Below are 15537 nucleotides of genomic sequence, written 5' to 3'. Positions count from 1 at the left end.
TAAAAGTGTTACTTTTATCATATTTGAATTTCATGCATAGAGGTATGCATAAAAGTTGATTATTTTATTTTAAAAGTGTTACTTTTATCATATTTGAATTTCATGCATAGACGTATGCATAAAAGTTGATTATTTTGATATAAAAGTGTTACTTTTATCATATTTGAATTTCATGCATAGAGGTATGCATAAAAGTTGATTATTTTATTATAAAAGTGTTACTTTTATCATATTTGGATTTCATGCATAGAGGTATGCATAAAAGTTGATTATTTTATTATAAAAGTGTTACTTTTATCATATTTGGATTTCATGCATAGAGGTATGCATAAAAATTGATTATTTTATTATAAGTGTGACTTTTATCATATTTGAATTTCATGCATAGAGGTATGCATAAAAGTTGATTATTTTATTATAAAAGTGTTACCTTTATCATATTTGGATTTCATGCATAGAGGTATGCATAAAAGTTGATTATTTTATGATAAAAGTGTTACTTTTATCATATTTGGATTTCATGCATAGAGGTATGCATAAAAGTTGATTATTTTATTATAAAAGTGTTACTTTTATCATATTTGGATTTCATGCATAGAGGTATGCATAAAAAGTGATTATTTTATTATAAAAGTGTTACTTTTATCATATTTGGATTTCATGCATAGAGGTATGCATAAAAATATATTATTTTATTATAAAAGTGTGAGTTTTATCATATTTGGATTTCATGCATAGAGGTATGCATAAAAGTTGATTATTTTATTATAAAAGTGTTACTTTTATCATATTTGGATTTCATGCATAGAGGTATGCATAAAAGTTGATTATTTTATTATAAAAGTGTTACTTATATCATATTTGGATTTCATGCATAGAGGTATGCATAAAAATTGATTATTTTTTTATAAAAGTGTGACTTTTATCATATTTAGATTTCATGCATAGAGGTATGCATAAAAGTTGATTATTTTATTATAAAAGTGTGACTTTTATCATATTTGAACTTCATGCATAGAGGTATGCATAAAAGTTGATTATTTTATTATAAAAGTGTGACTTTTATCATATTTGAATTTCATGCATAGAGGTATGCATAAAAGTTGATTATTTTATTATAAAAGTGTGACTTTTATCATATTTGAATTTCATCCATAGAGGTATGCATTAAAGTTGATTATTTTATTGTAAAAGTGTTACTTTATCATATTGGATTTCATGTATAGAGGTATGCATAAAAGATATTCTTTTTATACTAAAAGTTTGATTTTCATCATAAATGGATTTTATGCATAACTTAGATGCATAAGAAAAATTCTTTTATTCTAAAAGTGTAATTCCTACCAAATTGAATTTATGCATAAGAAGATGCATAAAAGATTGATTTTTAATTCAAAGTGTCATTCTCATCTAAATTGAATTTATGCATAGGAAGATGCATAAAAGAATGGAATTTCAATTCAAAAGTGTTATTCTCATCCAAATTGAATTTATGCATAGGAAGATGCATAAAAGATGGATTTTTAATTCAAAAGTGTCAATTCTCATCTAAATTGAGTTTATGCATAGAAAGATGCATAAAAGATTGAATTTTAATTCAAAAGTGACATTTTCATTTAAAATGAATTTATGCATAAGAAGATAGGTAAAAGATTGATTTTTATTTCGAAAGTGTTAGTCTCCTTAAATGGAATTTATGCATAAATAAATGTGTAGAGAAATCTTATATCAAATATAAGAATTCTCTTGTATTCTATAAAAAGATATGAAATGTGATAAGATGTGATAAGAGGTGTATGAGATGTGATAATATGTGATAAGATGCGTATGGGAAGTGATAGGATGTGATAAGAGGTGTATGAGATGTGATAAGATGTGATAAGATACGTATGGGAAGTGATAGGATGTGATAAGAGGTGTATGAGATGTGAAAAGATGTGTATGAGATGTGATAGGATATGATAAGAGATGTATGAAATGTGATAGAATGTGTTAAGATGAGTTAGGATGTGTTAAGATGTGTATGGGATGAGGTAGAGAGTGTATCTGATAGGATAAGATATATATGGGATGTGTTAGGGCGAGAATGGATGTAATATGGATGTATGAATGTAGATATGGATGTATGAATGTGAATATGGATGTGTGGATGTAGAAATGGAAGTGTGGATGTATGAATGTGGATGTGGATGTATGCATGTAGATGTGTATGCATGAATGTGAATGTGGATGTGGATGTGGATGTATGGATATAGATACGGATGTGTATGTATGTATGTGGATGTGGATGTATGAATGAGGATGTGAAAATGGATGTATGTATGTAGATGTGGATGTATGGATGTGAATGTGAATGAAGATGTGGACGTGGATGTATAGATGTAGATACGGATGTGGATGTATGTATGTGAATGTGGATGTATGAATGAGGATGTAAAAATGGATGTATGCATGTGAATGTGGATGTATGAATGTGAATGTGGATGTGTGGAAGTGGAAATGGAAGTATGGATGTATGAATGTGGATGTGGATGTATGCATGTAGATGCGTATGTATGAATGTGAAATTGGAAGTATGATGTGGACGTACGAACATGGACATGTATGTAGAATAATGAATGTGAAGGTGTATGTGAAATAATGTGTAGTCTATATGAGTGAATGGATGAGAATAAGTACACATTGAATGGAATGTGGAATAAGTAATGTGGTCCGAGAGTGGATAATGTGGAAAGACGAGAGTTCGTTATAGAAACTGTATTTTGTGACTGTTTGTAAATGACTGTTTTATGTCAAGAATGCTGGGGAAGCATTTTGACCGTCTTGAGGATTAAGGTCATGAAGACCGAACTGATAAAGTTGCAACTGCTGAGGACGGAGAGTCAATGGAGGACGTCTTGCGTAGCAAGGTCGATCGAGGTCTTGACCAGCCTCGGTTCGATTTAAATGGTGAGCTTCCGGTACGGTGGATGAGGGACCAAGGAAGCGGCCTATGAGTGAAGCGCTAGGTCACCTGCGAAGGATCCTAGAGGGTGCTGACCATACGGTGCTTGGGCTCTGGGTCACCGAAGATACCCACACGTGCGTCGTGGAAGATATTGGAACAAGGAGTAAGAGTTGTTTTCTGAAACCTGGACTGATGGATCCGTAAATCGAGATTTAATTTCTATTATTACGATAGATGAAGTAAATCTTGGATAGTAATTGTTCTATGGATAGGAATCAATGGCTGTGCCTCTTGATGGGAGAAAAAGCGTTGATCCCAATGATCCAAGTGCAAGTTTCTTCCTTGATCTGAACAAGTACCGTTAGAGGTGCAGTCGGATCAGTTTGATCAGTAATGATCTTGACTACGTTAGAGTAAAGAGTTAGCCTGGTGGAATCGCCCGTGCTTTCCGGGTAAAGGAAGTTTTTCCGGTTTCGGTTTTGGATAAACCGACGGATTAGTCTCTTGTCCGGATATCTGTGGGCAAGGCCCCGAGTGTGGAACCCCTGCCCTGCGCACAATGTGCTACTTCCGCTGCTAGTACCCCGAATCCGTTGCGCGGTGGAGACAGGGATTTCACATAATGCCTGCAGAGGAACCATGGAAGAGGAGATGATTCTTGGTGGATGATCTTGGATTTGTGCCAGCAAACTATCATATTAAATGGGCAAAATGGAAAGTACAACTATCTGATGGCAAATAAATCATCACCCTTCCATTATGGAGTCCATTGAATAAGGGAAAACAGGCTATTACATGCAATATGGAGCCACCAATGCCAAGCAAAGCGGATGAATTAACAGAACAAGCATCCACATTAAAACATCATCCCCAGTTCAAGAGAACCACAGCAAAGGCAACAAATGTATCCGGTCAAACAACAATGGATTCCCAAGTCCCGGCTTCAAGCACAAGGATACTATGATAAGGACAAAACCCCGTGGGTGTCAGATTAGGAAAGCAGTGCTATAGGCAAGCGACAACAATCCAAGAAGAGGAAGCAGCAACCCAAGTACGCTCGAACACCACTTGACATTCAAAAGCGGTGGGTCGGAAAAGACTTACTAGCAGCACAGGGCTACTATCAAGGTCATGCAAAGGTATGGGTACCAAAAACCAACCCAAGACCCAATGTTGTGTATACCTCCTGAAGAACAGAAGAGAGCCATAAACACAAGCAGACTCAAGTCCTAGCTAAATCAGCTATCAAAGCAACACCAAAATTGGTATATGGAAGAAGAAAACCGCTCAACCAACTAAACAAAAGTGGGTGACATCTCTAGTGTCACCCACCCAAGAGATCAAGCTAAGCAAAGTTGCGGAGAACAAGGTAATGCAGGTGTACGCACATGTACATGAACAAAACAGGTTCACCAAGATTTGGTAGACATTCTCCTCCACTGGATGGAAGGAAAGCTTAGAAGTTCTTACTTCGAACTAAAGCGGTTACAATAACACATACCCACAAGTTCTTACTTCGAACTAAAGCGGTTACAATAACACATACCCACAAGATCCAAAGTACAAACTTGGTTCCCATGACAATAAAAGGGAGGAGGGTGACAAGGAGTACCTAGCTCCAAGAAAAAACTCCAATGGGTATAAGGTAAAAGGGCTATGCATCTCATGCCGTGAAACATGTTCATATGTTTGACGTGTATGTTATACTCCTCTGAATGCATTGTGAGTGGCCTTGGAATGTTTGAGCATATAGGAATCCATAGAGTATCACCATTTGCATGCCACAACCCGGAGTGCGAAGACACTGATGTGCGTTATAAGATGGAGAAGGTGGGGCTAGGAAAGATAGCAGAGGTACTCCCCGGACAATCAACCCATCATTATGTGCAGAATATATCAAGACCTATGATAAGAATATAAAAAGGGGGACCATCACAAAGCCATATGGATCTCAAGAGCAGGTTCAGAGATGCACTACAATTGCCCCCTCCCATTCAGTCACATGTGCACTCACTGGATCAAATGCCAATGGAGGACATGCTCAAAAGGGTCTCCTTTAATTCCAATGGGGCTGAATATGAGAACATACGAGAGGAAGCAAATGAAAGAGCATGTCGAGCAATGTCAATGCTTATGCAAGTGAAACTAGTGAACAGATACAACAAGATTCCTCTCCATAGAATTGCCAAAGTACAACAGTAGAAATCTGGCGATTGGGCATGGTACATCCACAGGGAAATGGAGAAGTATCTCTGGTCTCACCAGTCCAAAGTATGCAACCCTTACCTCCTCACAAAAGTTCTAAGCCATGCAGGTAACATCCCCATACCCGAAGACACTCAAGAAGAAGCAGGAATATCACAAGCCAAATGAGAAATGGAAGCAATAGCAAACATACCAGAAGAGTTGCAACAAGGACAAGCTGTCCTTAAAGAGACAAAGGAGCTTATACATGGCATTGCCAAGGGGGTCAAAGAAGGTAAAAAGACAAGGAAGCCTAAAAAGATGAGGGGCAGCCTATAGCAAGTGGAATAGGAGACCAAGTGCTTGCAGGAAGAGGTCGCCAAAGACATTACCTCGTATTAGTAGTCTCTCGGGGAACATCAACCAACACTAGAGGTAACAACCACAGAATTGGGAATGGAGAGCATCAGCTTAACAGGTAAGGTACCCTTTGAAACCATAGTTCCCTGAGTCCATACTACAAACACAACCTACCAGCCCTATTACCCTTGTGTTCAAAAACCCCTCACCACTATAGGATCTTCCCACTTTAAATGAGATAGGTGCCACACAAGCTCAAGAGGTAAACCCATTACCACAAATAGATGTGGGCAACAAAAATGAAGAGACCACATCCGCACATCCAGAGGCTACTCAAGAGGAGCAAGAATGAGATAGGTGCCACACAAGCTCAAGAGGTAAACCCATTACCACAAATAGATGTGGGCAACAAAAATGAAGAGACCACATCCGCACATCCAGAGGCTACTCAAGAGGAGCAAGAATTGGAAAAATGCAAAAGGATAGAGAAAAGCCCCAGCCCTAGCAAGCGAAGAATATTGGACTTCGAAGGCACTCCAGGCATATGCTCCTTTCCTAGATCGTGTACATATACCTAGAGATGTAGATACCTTTCTTGAAGAAACTATGGAAGGTCTTGATAGTTTGCTCCAACTCCAATTTCATGAAGCAGATGGCACAGCCTCTTCGAGCTCCTTGATTTGGTCACAAGAACAAAGAGTGTGGTGACGTCACCATCTCACAACTCATCTATTGCATGATAGACACACAAAGAACTGTGGCAGCAACTCAGAGACAAAAAAGAACCAGTGCAATCTCTTTTCAAGATCAATTAGCTGTCATTGATGCCACACATAAGGAGGTGATTATTAAGGGTTTAAAAGTAGCCGAAGAACACGAAGCAAGGCTTCAAATGCTGGAGGGGCACAATTGGCTAAGCTAGACCATAGTCAAAACAACCAAATAAAGAATGAGCTTAAAGCGCAAATTGATCAAGCAAAGGAACAACTCCAAAAGGAAGTGGCGCACACTAAGAAAAAAGAGGTACATCACACACAGCAGCTAAGGGAAGCCCACGCCTGGTTTCAGGCTAAAGAAGAAGGGTACACTCAGTAGATCTAAGAGCTCAAGGAAGAACTTGTTGCATCACACATAGCAGGGAAGCCCACGCCATGTTTCAGGCTAAAGAAGAAGGGTACACTCAGTAGATCTAAGAGCTCAAGGAAGAACTTGTTGCCTCGTAGCAAAAGGTGGCTAGCCTACATGCAGAAAAAGAACAGCTAAACGAGGCACATGCATAGAAGCTCATAAACCTCAATGAGGTTATCAGCACCAAGACACAAGAGATGGATCAAATGTTGGTAAGCCACCAACAAGTGCTTGAACATGTGAACCAACAATTTCATAGCACCCAAGTCTTGGCACAAGAGCACTTGTATAGCAGGCCAACGAGGCTCAAGCTCAAACCACAGCCCATAGTGTACCCAAAGATGAAGCCAAAAGACGATACATGGAGCTCGCACAGCAGGCAGTCCATGAGGTAGCCATCTTAGCTGCTCGGGAGATCCATGAGGTAGCCATCTCAGCACCCCTTAATGACAACGACTCTAGGATCTAGGAAGTGGAGCGAAGGCTTGCACTACAGCAACGACCTCAAAGGGATGATCAACCCGATGAATTGCAACAACTCATTGAGTGAGCTTCGAAGATAGGTTCGTTGACTCCTTGGGCCCCTCCTTAGACTCACTTTCTTTTTATCTACGCTAACCCTCTCTTTTCTTCAATATGAAATTAACTAACCAACGACCTCAGTTTAGGAGACCTAACACTTATACATCAGAATACGGAAAGAGATGCAAATCCCACCTTAGTAATGGGAATCCTTAGAGGGGATTTAGTACTTACTAACCCAACTGGCATTTTCTTGTTCCCATTACACCCAATAGTGCTCAACCTTCATAGTTGGTGTCGGGTGCTACAACAATCAGCCATCCTAGATGACAGTGTGTTGATAAACTCAACCCATTTCTACCAGATGACATACCATTAACACCGACCAACTACGAAGTTGTTGCACATAGCTACCAATGGTTAATCAGCCAAGGGTGGATTGAAGTTTATAATAATCAGCCAAGGGTGGATTGAAGTTTATAATAATCATCAACATCTAAATCTCTCTGAATCAACATTATATCATCCATATGGTATTATAAAACTATATAGAAACATCCATAAACACCTAGAGGCAATGCTCACCACTGTGCTATATAATTTTGATAAAGAATATATTGAATATCCCAATATAACCACATAAGAAATCCTCGACCTCCAAGAATTTATGAAAACTAACAAGCCCACCCAACCACCACCCAATTCAGGAGAAGGATAAGAAGAAACACTAGGATCATCAACATCTATTACTTACCCCGTGTTTTCTTCCATCTCTAGTAAGCTACTAAATCCCTTTCCTAACGTATCTCCTACTAACAAAACTGAGGCTGATTGTATCTTCTCTCACTCCTAACGTATCTCCTACTAACAAAACTGAGGCTGATTGTATCTTCTCTCACTACTCTTCCACCCCAGTTCATATTCCCACTAACCCTCTCGCCCCCTGAGGAGTTACGAGCAACAACTCTATCTCCACCATGACAACTCGATTAGGTACATGATCTTCCCCTTTAAGATGACGTACAAGCTTTTTTTGATACAAATGTCGTTGAATCTTTGTCAGCTGTAGAGTACGAGAGCTTCATTCGGGCAGGAAATCCCCTCTTGAAGCCTAAACTAATGTGTGTTCAAAGTGCTAATGCAAATTACACTGTTTGAGTCTACTCGAAGAATCATGTCAGATGCCTACTCTACCATGGAGTCATAGAAGCAACCATATGTACCATACCCTCTTTGAGGCCCAATGCTTGAATTGGAAGAGTTGCTACCTATGGGAGGAGAAGGGACCTTGTGAGAAAATGTGGCATGACACACTAAACTAGCCAACCCACATTTGGCCGATCTGACTAGAAATCTGCATTGTCACGTTTATGATCAGTTATTGCTTCCCGGAAGATGGTGCATACACGGGGAGGATATACAGCAATCAACACAGATGATATGAACCCCCCGCCGACTCGAGGATTTTGGCATATAGCCTGATTGGCGTAAGGAGTACCTCACAATGCCAGAGTACAATCTTTGTAAGATTCCTCCCCAGCCTCTCAAGATGTCCAGCATCTTCCCGTGTAATTAAATCCCTCTTCAGAAATATAAAAGATCTTGTTTCTAACTGTTTTAACCTAGAGAGAGAAAATATTCTAGAGAGAGAATATTCAGATTTTTAATATTTTTGGATAGAAAAATATCTCATCTTATTAAAATGAATTCCCCTGAAACAGAAATTCAAAAAGAACTTTCCAATGTGCAATTGGAATTAATTGAAAATAGGTATAAAGGACCTTAGCCTAAGGGTCTAGATTTTCAGAAATTTTTGGATTATGGTTCAATTAAGGTTCCTGTGGGCCAATAGGATCAATCCATGTGTGGGGAGGAGATAAATCCAATTTGTAAAAGAAATTATCCAAAAATGAATAAATGCTCACATAAGATGAAGAGTTGACTAAGGACAAGGCTAATAGTTAAAAAGGGAAGATATTTAGAAGTAAATACTCACATAAGATGAAGAATTGACTAAAGACAAGGCTAATAGTTAAAAAGGGAAGATATTTAGAAGTAAATACTCACATAAGATGAAGAATTGACTATGTACAAGGTTTATTAGTAAGAAACTATGAGTAATATAAAAAATATGAGATATTTTGGGTATAATGATTCCATTTTGACACATATGTAAGGAAGGGGAGTCCCTTCAATGAGGCACCTACTTCACATGCTTGAATGCGTTTTAAACTCAAAAATAATGTGATATTTTTATCTCTCCTCTCTCTTGAACCAAACCAAATCAAAATGGAACCAAACCGAATCAAAAAGTAACCAAACTAGGTCCAAATCTAGTCCAAATTCAACCAAACTGAATCTAGAAAATTCTAAAAATCAGTTAGCCTTTGTTAGAGCCTCCCTCTTTTATAAATAGAACATGAGTCCTTTGAAAAAAATAGGAGAATTTTACTATATTAGAATTATGCTGAAATAATGCTAATTTTTACTATTCTCTAAAATTCTCTCTAAATTGAAGAAATTGGAGCTTCTCTCTTTCTTCAATTTCCATTGGTGGCTCCATCAACATACTAAACCAATTGATTAGTTGGGGGCCTCTACCGTGAACAAAGAATCAAGCAATTTGTAAGGTAAATGGTGAATTTTGATCTTTTCTATAATTTCTCAATGTTTCTCTCTTCTCAACCCTCTCAAGCTTGAGAAGCTTAATTGGAATGGTTTTTGAATAGTATTGAAGTTAATTGATGAATGGTAGTAAAGAATTACATAAATTGATGAATGCTATTGAAGTTCATTGATGAATGATTGTAAAGAATTACATAAATTTTCATTTATGCATAACTCTAATGGTTTTTATGTAATTTCTCTCTCTCACTAAAAAATTCATTCAAAGCATGAAAAGAGGACTTCCTACCATATTCTAGGAATTATCATCCTAGATTAATTGAAAGAATTTTATCATGGAGAAATCGATTTTTATGTTATGCATAATTGATGAATTAAGAAAAAGAGGATTTCTAGTAATTAAATTTTATGCTAAAAGAGTAATTCCTATTAATTCTATACTCTAAAAGTATCTTTTTTATGCATAGAAGATGCATATTAATTATTATATTTGATTTTCATGCATAGAGGTATGCATAAAAGATTATTATTTTAATGTAAAAGTGTTACTTTTATCATATTTGGATTTCATGCATAGAGGTATGCATAAAAGATTATTATTTTAATGTAACAGTGTTATTTTTATCATAATTGAATTTCATGCATAGAGGTATGCATAAAAGATTATTATTTTAATGTAAAAGTGTACTTTTATCATAATTGGATTTCATGCATAGAGGTATGCATAAAAAATTATTATTTTAATGTAAAAGTGTTATTTTTATCATAATTGAATTTCATGCATAGAGGTATGCATAAAAGATTATTATTTTAATGTAAAAGTGTTACTTTTATCATATTTGATTTTCATGCATAGAGGTATGCATAAAAGATTATTATTTTATTGTAAAAGTGTTACTTTTATCATAATTGATTTTATGCATAAATACGATACATAAGAGAAATTCTTTTATTCTAAAAGTGTAATTCTTACTAAATTGGATTTATGCATGGATAGATGCATAAAGAATTTAAATTAACCCAAAAAGTGTTATTTTTATTAATTCTTATTTTATGCATAAAAAGATGCATAAAGAATTTTATTTTAATTCAAAAGAGTGATTTTCATCATAAATAATTTTATGCATAAATTAGATGCATAAGAGAAATTCTTTTATTCTAAAAGTGTAGTTTCTACTAAATTAGAATTATGCATAAAAGATTGAATTTAATTCAAAAGTGTCATTCTCATTTAAAATGAATTTACGCATAGGAAGATGCATAAAAGATTGATTTTAATTCAAAAGTGTCATTCTCATTTAAAATGAATTTATGCATAGGAAGATGCATAAAAGATTAATTCAAAAGTGTCATTCTCATTTAAAATGAATTTATGCATAGGAAGATGCATAAAAGATTGATTTTTAAAAGTGTCATTCTCATTTAAAATGAAATTATGCATAGGAAGATGCATAAAAGATTGATTTTATTTCGAAAGTGTTATTCTCCTTAAAATGGAATTTATGCATAAATAGATGTGTAAAGAAATCTTATATCAAATATAAGAATTCTCTTGTATTCTATAAATAGATATTACGATGTGATAAGATGTGTATGAGATATGATAGGATGTGATAAGAGGTGTATGAGATGTGATAGGACATGCTAAGATGAGTTAGGATGTGATAAGATGTGTATGGGATGAGGTAAGAAGCGTATCTGATGGGATAAGATGTATATGGGTTGTGATAAGGCGAGAATGGATGTAGATGTGTATGTATGAATGTGAATGTCTCTGGATGTAGATGTGGATGTATGGATGTGAATGTGGATGTGGATGTGGATGTATGGATGTAGATACGGATGTGGATGAATGTATGTGGATGTGGATGTGGATGTATGGATGTAGATACGAATGTGGATGTATGTATGTGGATGTGAATGTGGATGTATGCATGTAGATGTGGATGTATGGATGTGAATGTGGATGTGGATGTGGATGTATGGATGTAGATACGGATGTGGATGTATGTATGTGGATGTGGATGTATGAATGAGGATGTGAAAATGGATGTATGCATGTAGATATGGATGTATGGATGTGAACGTGGATGTGGATGTGGATGTATGTATGTGGATATGGATGTGTATGTATAAATGTGGATATGGGATTGGATGTATGATGTGGATGTACGAACATGGATGTGTATGTAGAATAATGAATGTGAATGTGTATGTGAAATAATGTGTCGTCGATATGAGTGAATGGATGAGAATGAGTACAAATATGAATGGAATGTGGAATAAGTAATGTGGACTGAGGAGGGATAATGTGGAAAGACGAGAGTTCGGTATAGAAACTGTATTTTGTGACATGTTTGTAAATGATTGTTTTATGTCAAGAATGCTGGGGAAGCATTTTGACCGTCTTGTGGATTAAGGTCATAGAGACCTAACTGATGAAGTTGCAACTGCTGACGGAGAGTCAATGGAGGACGTCTCGCGTAGCAAGGTCGACCGAGGTCTTAACCAGCCTCGGTTCGATTTAAATGGTGAGCTTCCGGTACGGTGGATGAGAGACCAAGGAAGCGGCCTATGAGTGAAGCACTAGGTCACCTGTGAAGGATCCTAGAGGGTGCTGACCATACGGTGCTCGGGCTCTGGGTCACCGAAGATACCCACACGTGCATCGTGGAAGATATTAGAACAACAAGTAAGAGTTATTTCTGAAACCGGGCATGGATCTGGTTGACTGACCTTGCTGGTCCTCAACGGATGAGTCCATGGCTCTCTTATATGGATCTGTTGATTGATCTTGCTGATCTTTCAACGAAGATTCCATCTTGATTTTTATATGTAAAAATATTGTCAGGTACTATGAGCTAGGAACTATTGAAAAGGCCCCTGAGTGAACAGGTGGTGAGCGTTCTGGTTGCCAATGATGCCATAAGTACACCGATGAATGAATGATTAGAAATATGGATTCAACCAGAGATTTCGAGGATTGTCATCAGTGACATAATAGTTTCATTAAAGGATTGTTTTAAAGTTAGTTGATGATGCTGAGAAAAAGGCAATTTCATATTGGGTGTGTAAGTGGTGTGACTAGTTTTATGTTTGCATGAAATTCTGGCTAGGGGGCCTGGGAACTCTTTTCCCTGGTACTCGGGACAAAACCTAACCAAATTTCTAATTGGATCCCATCACTACAGTGGTTGGGTGGTTGGCTGGGTGGTTGGCTAACCCATGGGACTGGATGGGGTTAGGTTGGACTGATGGATCTGTAAATCGAGACTCATTTTCTGTTTTACGATAGATAAAGTAAATCCCGGATAGTAATTGTTCTATGGATAGGAATCAACAGCTGTGCCTCTTGATGGGGAATTGATCCCAATGATCCAAGTGTAAGTTTCTTCCTTGATCTGACCGAGTATCTTTATAGGGCAGTCGGATCAGCTTGATCAGTAATGGTCTTGACTACGTTAGAGAAAAGAGTTATCATCGTGGAATCGCCTGTGCTTTCCGGGTAAAGAGAAGTTTTTCCGGGTTCGGTTTTGGAAAAACCGACGGATTAGTCTCTTATCCGGATATCCGTGGACGAGGCCCCGAGTGTGGGACCCTGCCCGTGCAAGAAGTGCTACTTCCACTGCTAGCACCGAATCCGTTGCGCGGTGGGAACATGGATCTTACAGTCTTTAGTACCAATGCTCCCCAACCACTAACACAAAGAGTGGATCCACTTTACATGCCAATCAAAAGAAGGCTCACTCCACTCAAGTTCCACGAAGCAAAGCAAAGGGATTCTCACGTCTGTTACATTTTCCCACAATTTTTTCCATCAACATTCCAAGATATCACAAGTCAAAGGCATCAAATGCTTACATGGATACGAGCTTGGCGAAGGATTCCAGATCCGGACATAGTAGCTGCCGCATCAGATTCATGACGTTGATCGTAGTGCTTATCGATTAAATGAAGGAAAGGTATGATGGATTTGATGTCGAACAGCTTTACTTCAACATGAACAGAGGACCGAATGAAAGAGGCATGATGCTTTATTATAATTGCCATGGGTGTCTACCAAGTTACATGCATGTCATGGGTGTCTACCAAGTTACATGCATGTCACAGTAGACACTAGGTTTTGGACATCACACTCCACATTTAGAAGAACCCTTAAAAAGCTTCAATCCCGTTGGAACTTCTACAGACACAAGTTCGGCGACTAGGTCTTTCGACCTAGGTAAGAGGTTTTAAGGATAGAACCTACATCAGGTAGGGGGGATGTTAATCCCATTTTGGATTAATAAACATGATCCGCTAATTGAGGACATTAATAAGTGTTATGTAAAGACACTATAGAAGTTGTACATTTTGAGATACTGACCACCCAAGGCCTTAGTTTTAGTAAGTTTTGGGCGCCCAAGTGTGAATAAGGGCTAGATGTATAAAAGTCAATTTCTCATAATGAAAGGACACAATCCCCCTTTTGTGTTATGAGAGCTCTTACTTTGTCTTTTGAGAGAGAGAGAGAGAGAGGGAGAGTGTACTCCAGTGCATGTTCCTCTTCTGTGAATGTGTATTAGAGAGTGAGAGGAATATTGCCTTGCATTGTGGTGTGAGTGACTCCGTGGTGGCAGCATGGAGGATTGGAGGAGTAGAGCTTCCAAAAGCGAGCTTGGAGAGCCTCAAGGGGCGTGAGTTTAAAGCATTGGTAAGTACCCAACGATAATCGTAATCTATTGCTTCTTCCGATTGTGAATGGGTAGAGTTCTCTCTTGGGAGGTGTGGTAGCCCATAACAAATGTTTAGCAAGAGGGAAAGCTCAATTGCACAATGGGAGAGTGTCCTTACATTATGAGAGAAATTGCCTTATATACATGCCCATAAGTACACACACACTTAAACTGTGGCTAGGCAGGTGTCCAAAGATTTAAATGGCCTATTACTTATGCATTGCTTCATCTCATAATACATTGATGCATTACAACACTATGGAGCACAACCTAGCTCACTACCACATGTTCTTGGAGTGGGAAACACCATTAATTATCTGCCGTCGGACCTTTATAGGCACCCGTCCAAGTTTGGGATGTGGCCACCATTGCTTCATGGCTTATTTGTACATGAGCTTGGTGTGTCCATCCTTGACATTTGATATATATTACTCATGCTTTGGCATATCATTGGGTGTGGCAAACCTTGTAAAGCCTAAAGTGGGTTATCAACACATATGCCTGAGAATGATAAAAAAAACTTAAAACCCAAAACAAACACCAAATCCCTCTAGCCATAGAGGCCACCCACCAGCTCCATTGTAGTAGCTTTGGGCAAAGTTAGCTATCATGAATTAACAACCTAATGATCTTGACTCCCCCACAAAAAGGGATGTCAAGAAAATGTTAGAGAAAGAAGACAAATAGGACTTGAAGAAAGCAGTTTAAGTTGGAGAAGTCTTCAAGTTGGAGGACCACACATATAGGGACACACCTTCCACCTTGCCCATGCACATCACCTGCATATTTTAGTACGGGCATCATGTTTTTTTTTTCCATATCTCACATGTCACGACCCAAATAAATAGATACATGTACAATTAACCCTCATCAATGCCAACCCTCCAGGTGGGGGGACCATAGTGGGTGCATCCTAGCCCATGGTACCTACAGAACGCTCGACCTTACAGGTATCTCCAAAGACCTTTAAGGCATGTACCGTCTGCTCTCTATGGCTCAAATTCAGCACTCTCCTTTCCCTCTTCTTGCTTGCTTCTTGTATGCTATTAAATCTTG

Source organism: Cibotium barometz, chromosome 13 (assembly GCF_041138505.1).
Source record: "Cibotium barometz isolate CiBa-2024 chromosome 13, ASM4113850v1, whole genome shotgun sequence".
Taxonomy (NCBI): Eukaryota; Viridiplantae; Streptophyta; class Polypodiopsida; order Cyatheales; family Cibotiaceae; genus Cibotium; species Cibotium barometz.
This window is presented reverse-complemented; position numbering follows the sequence as displayed.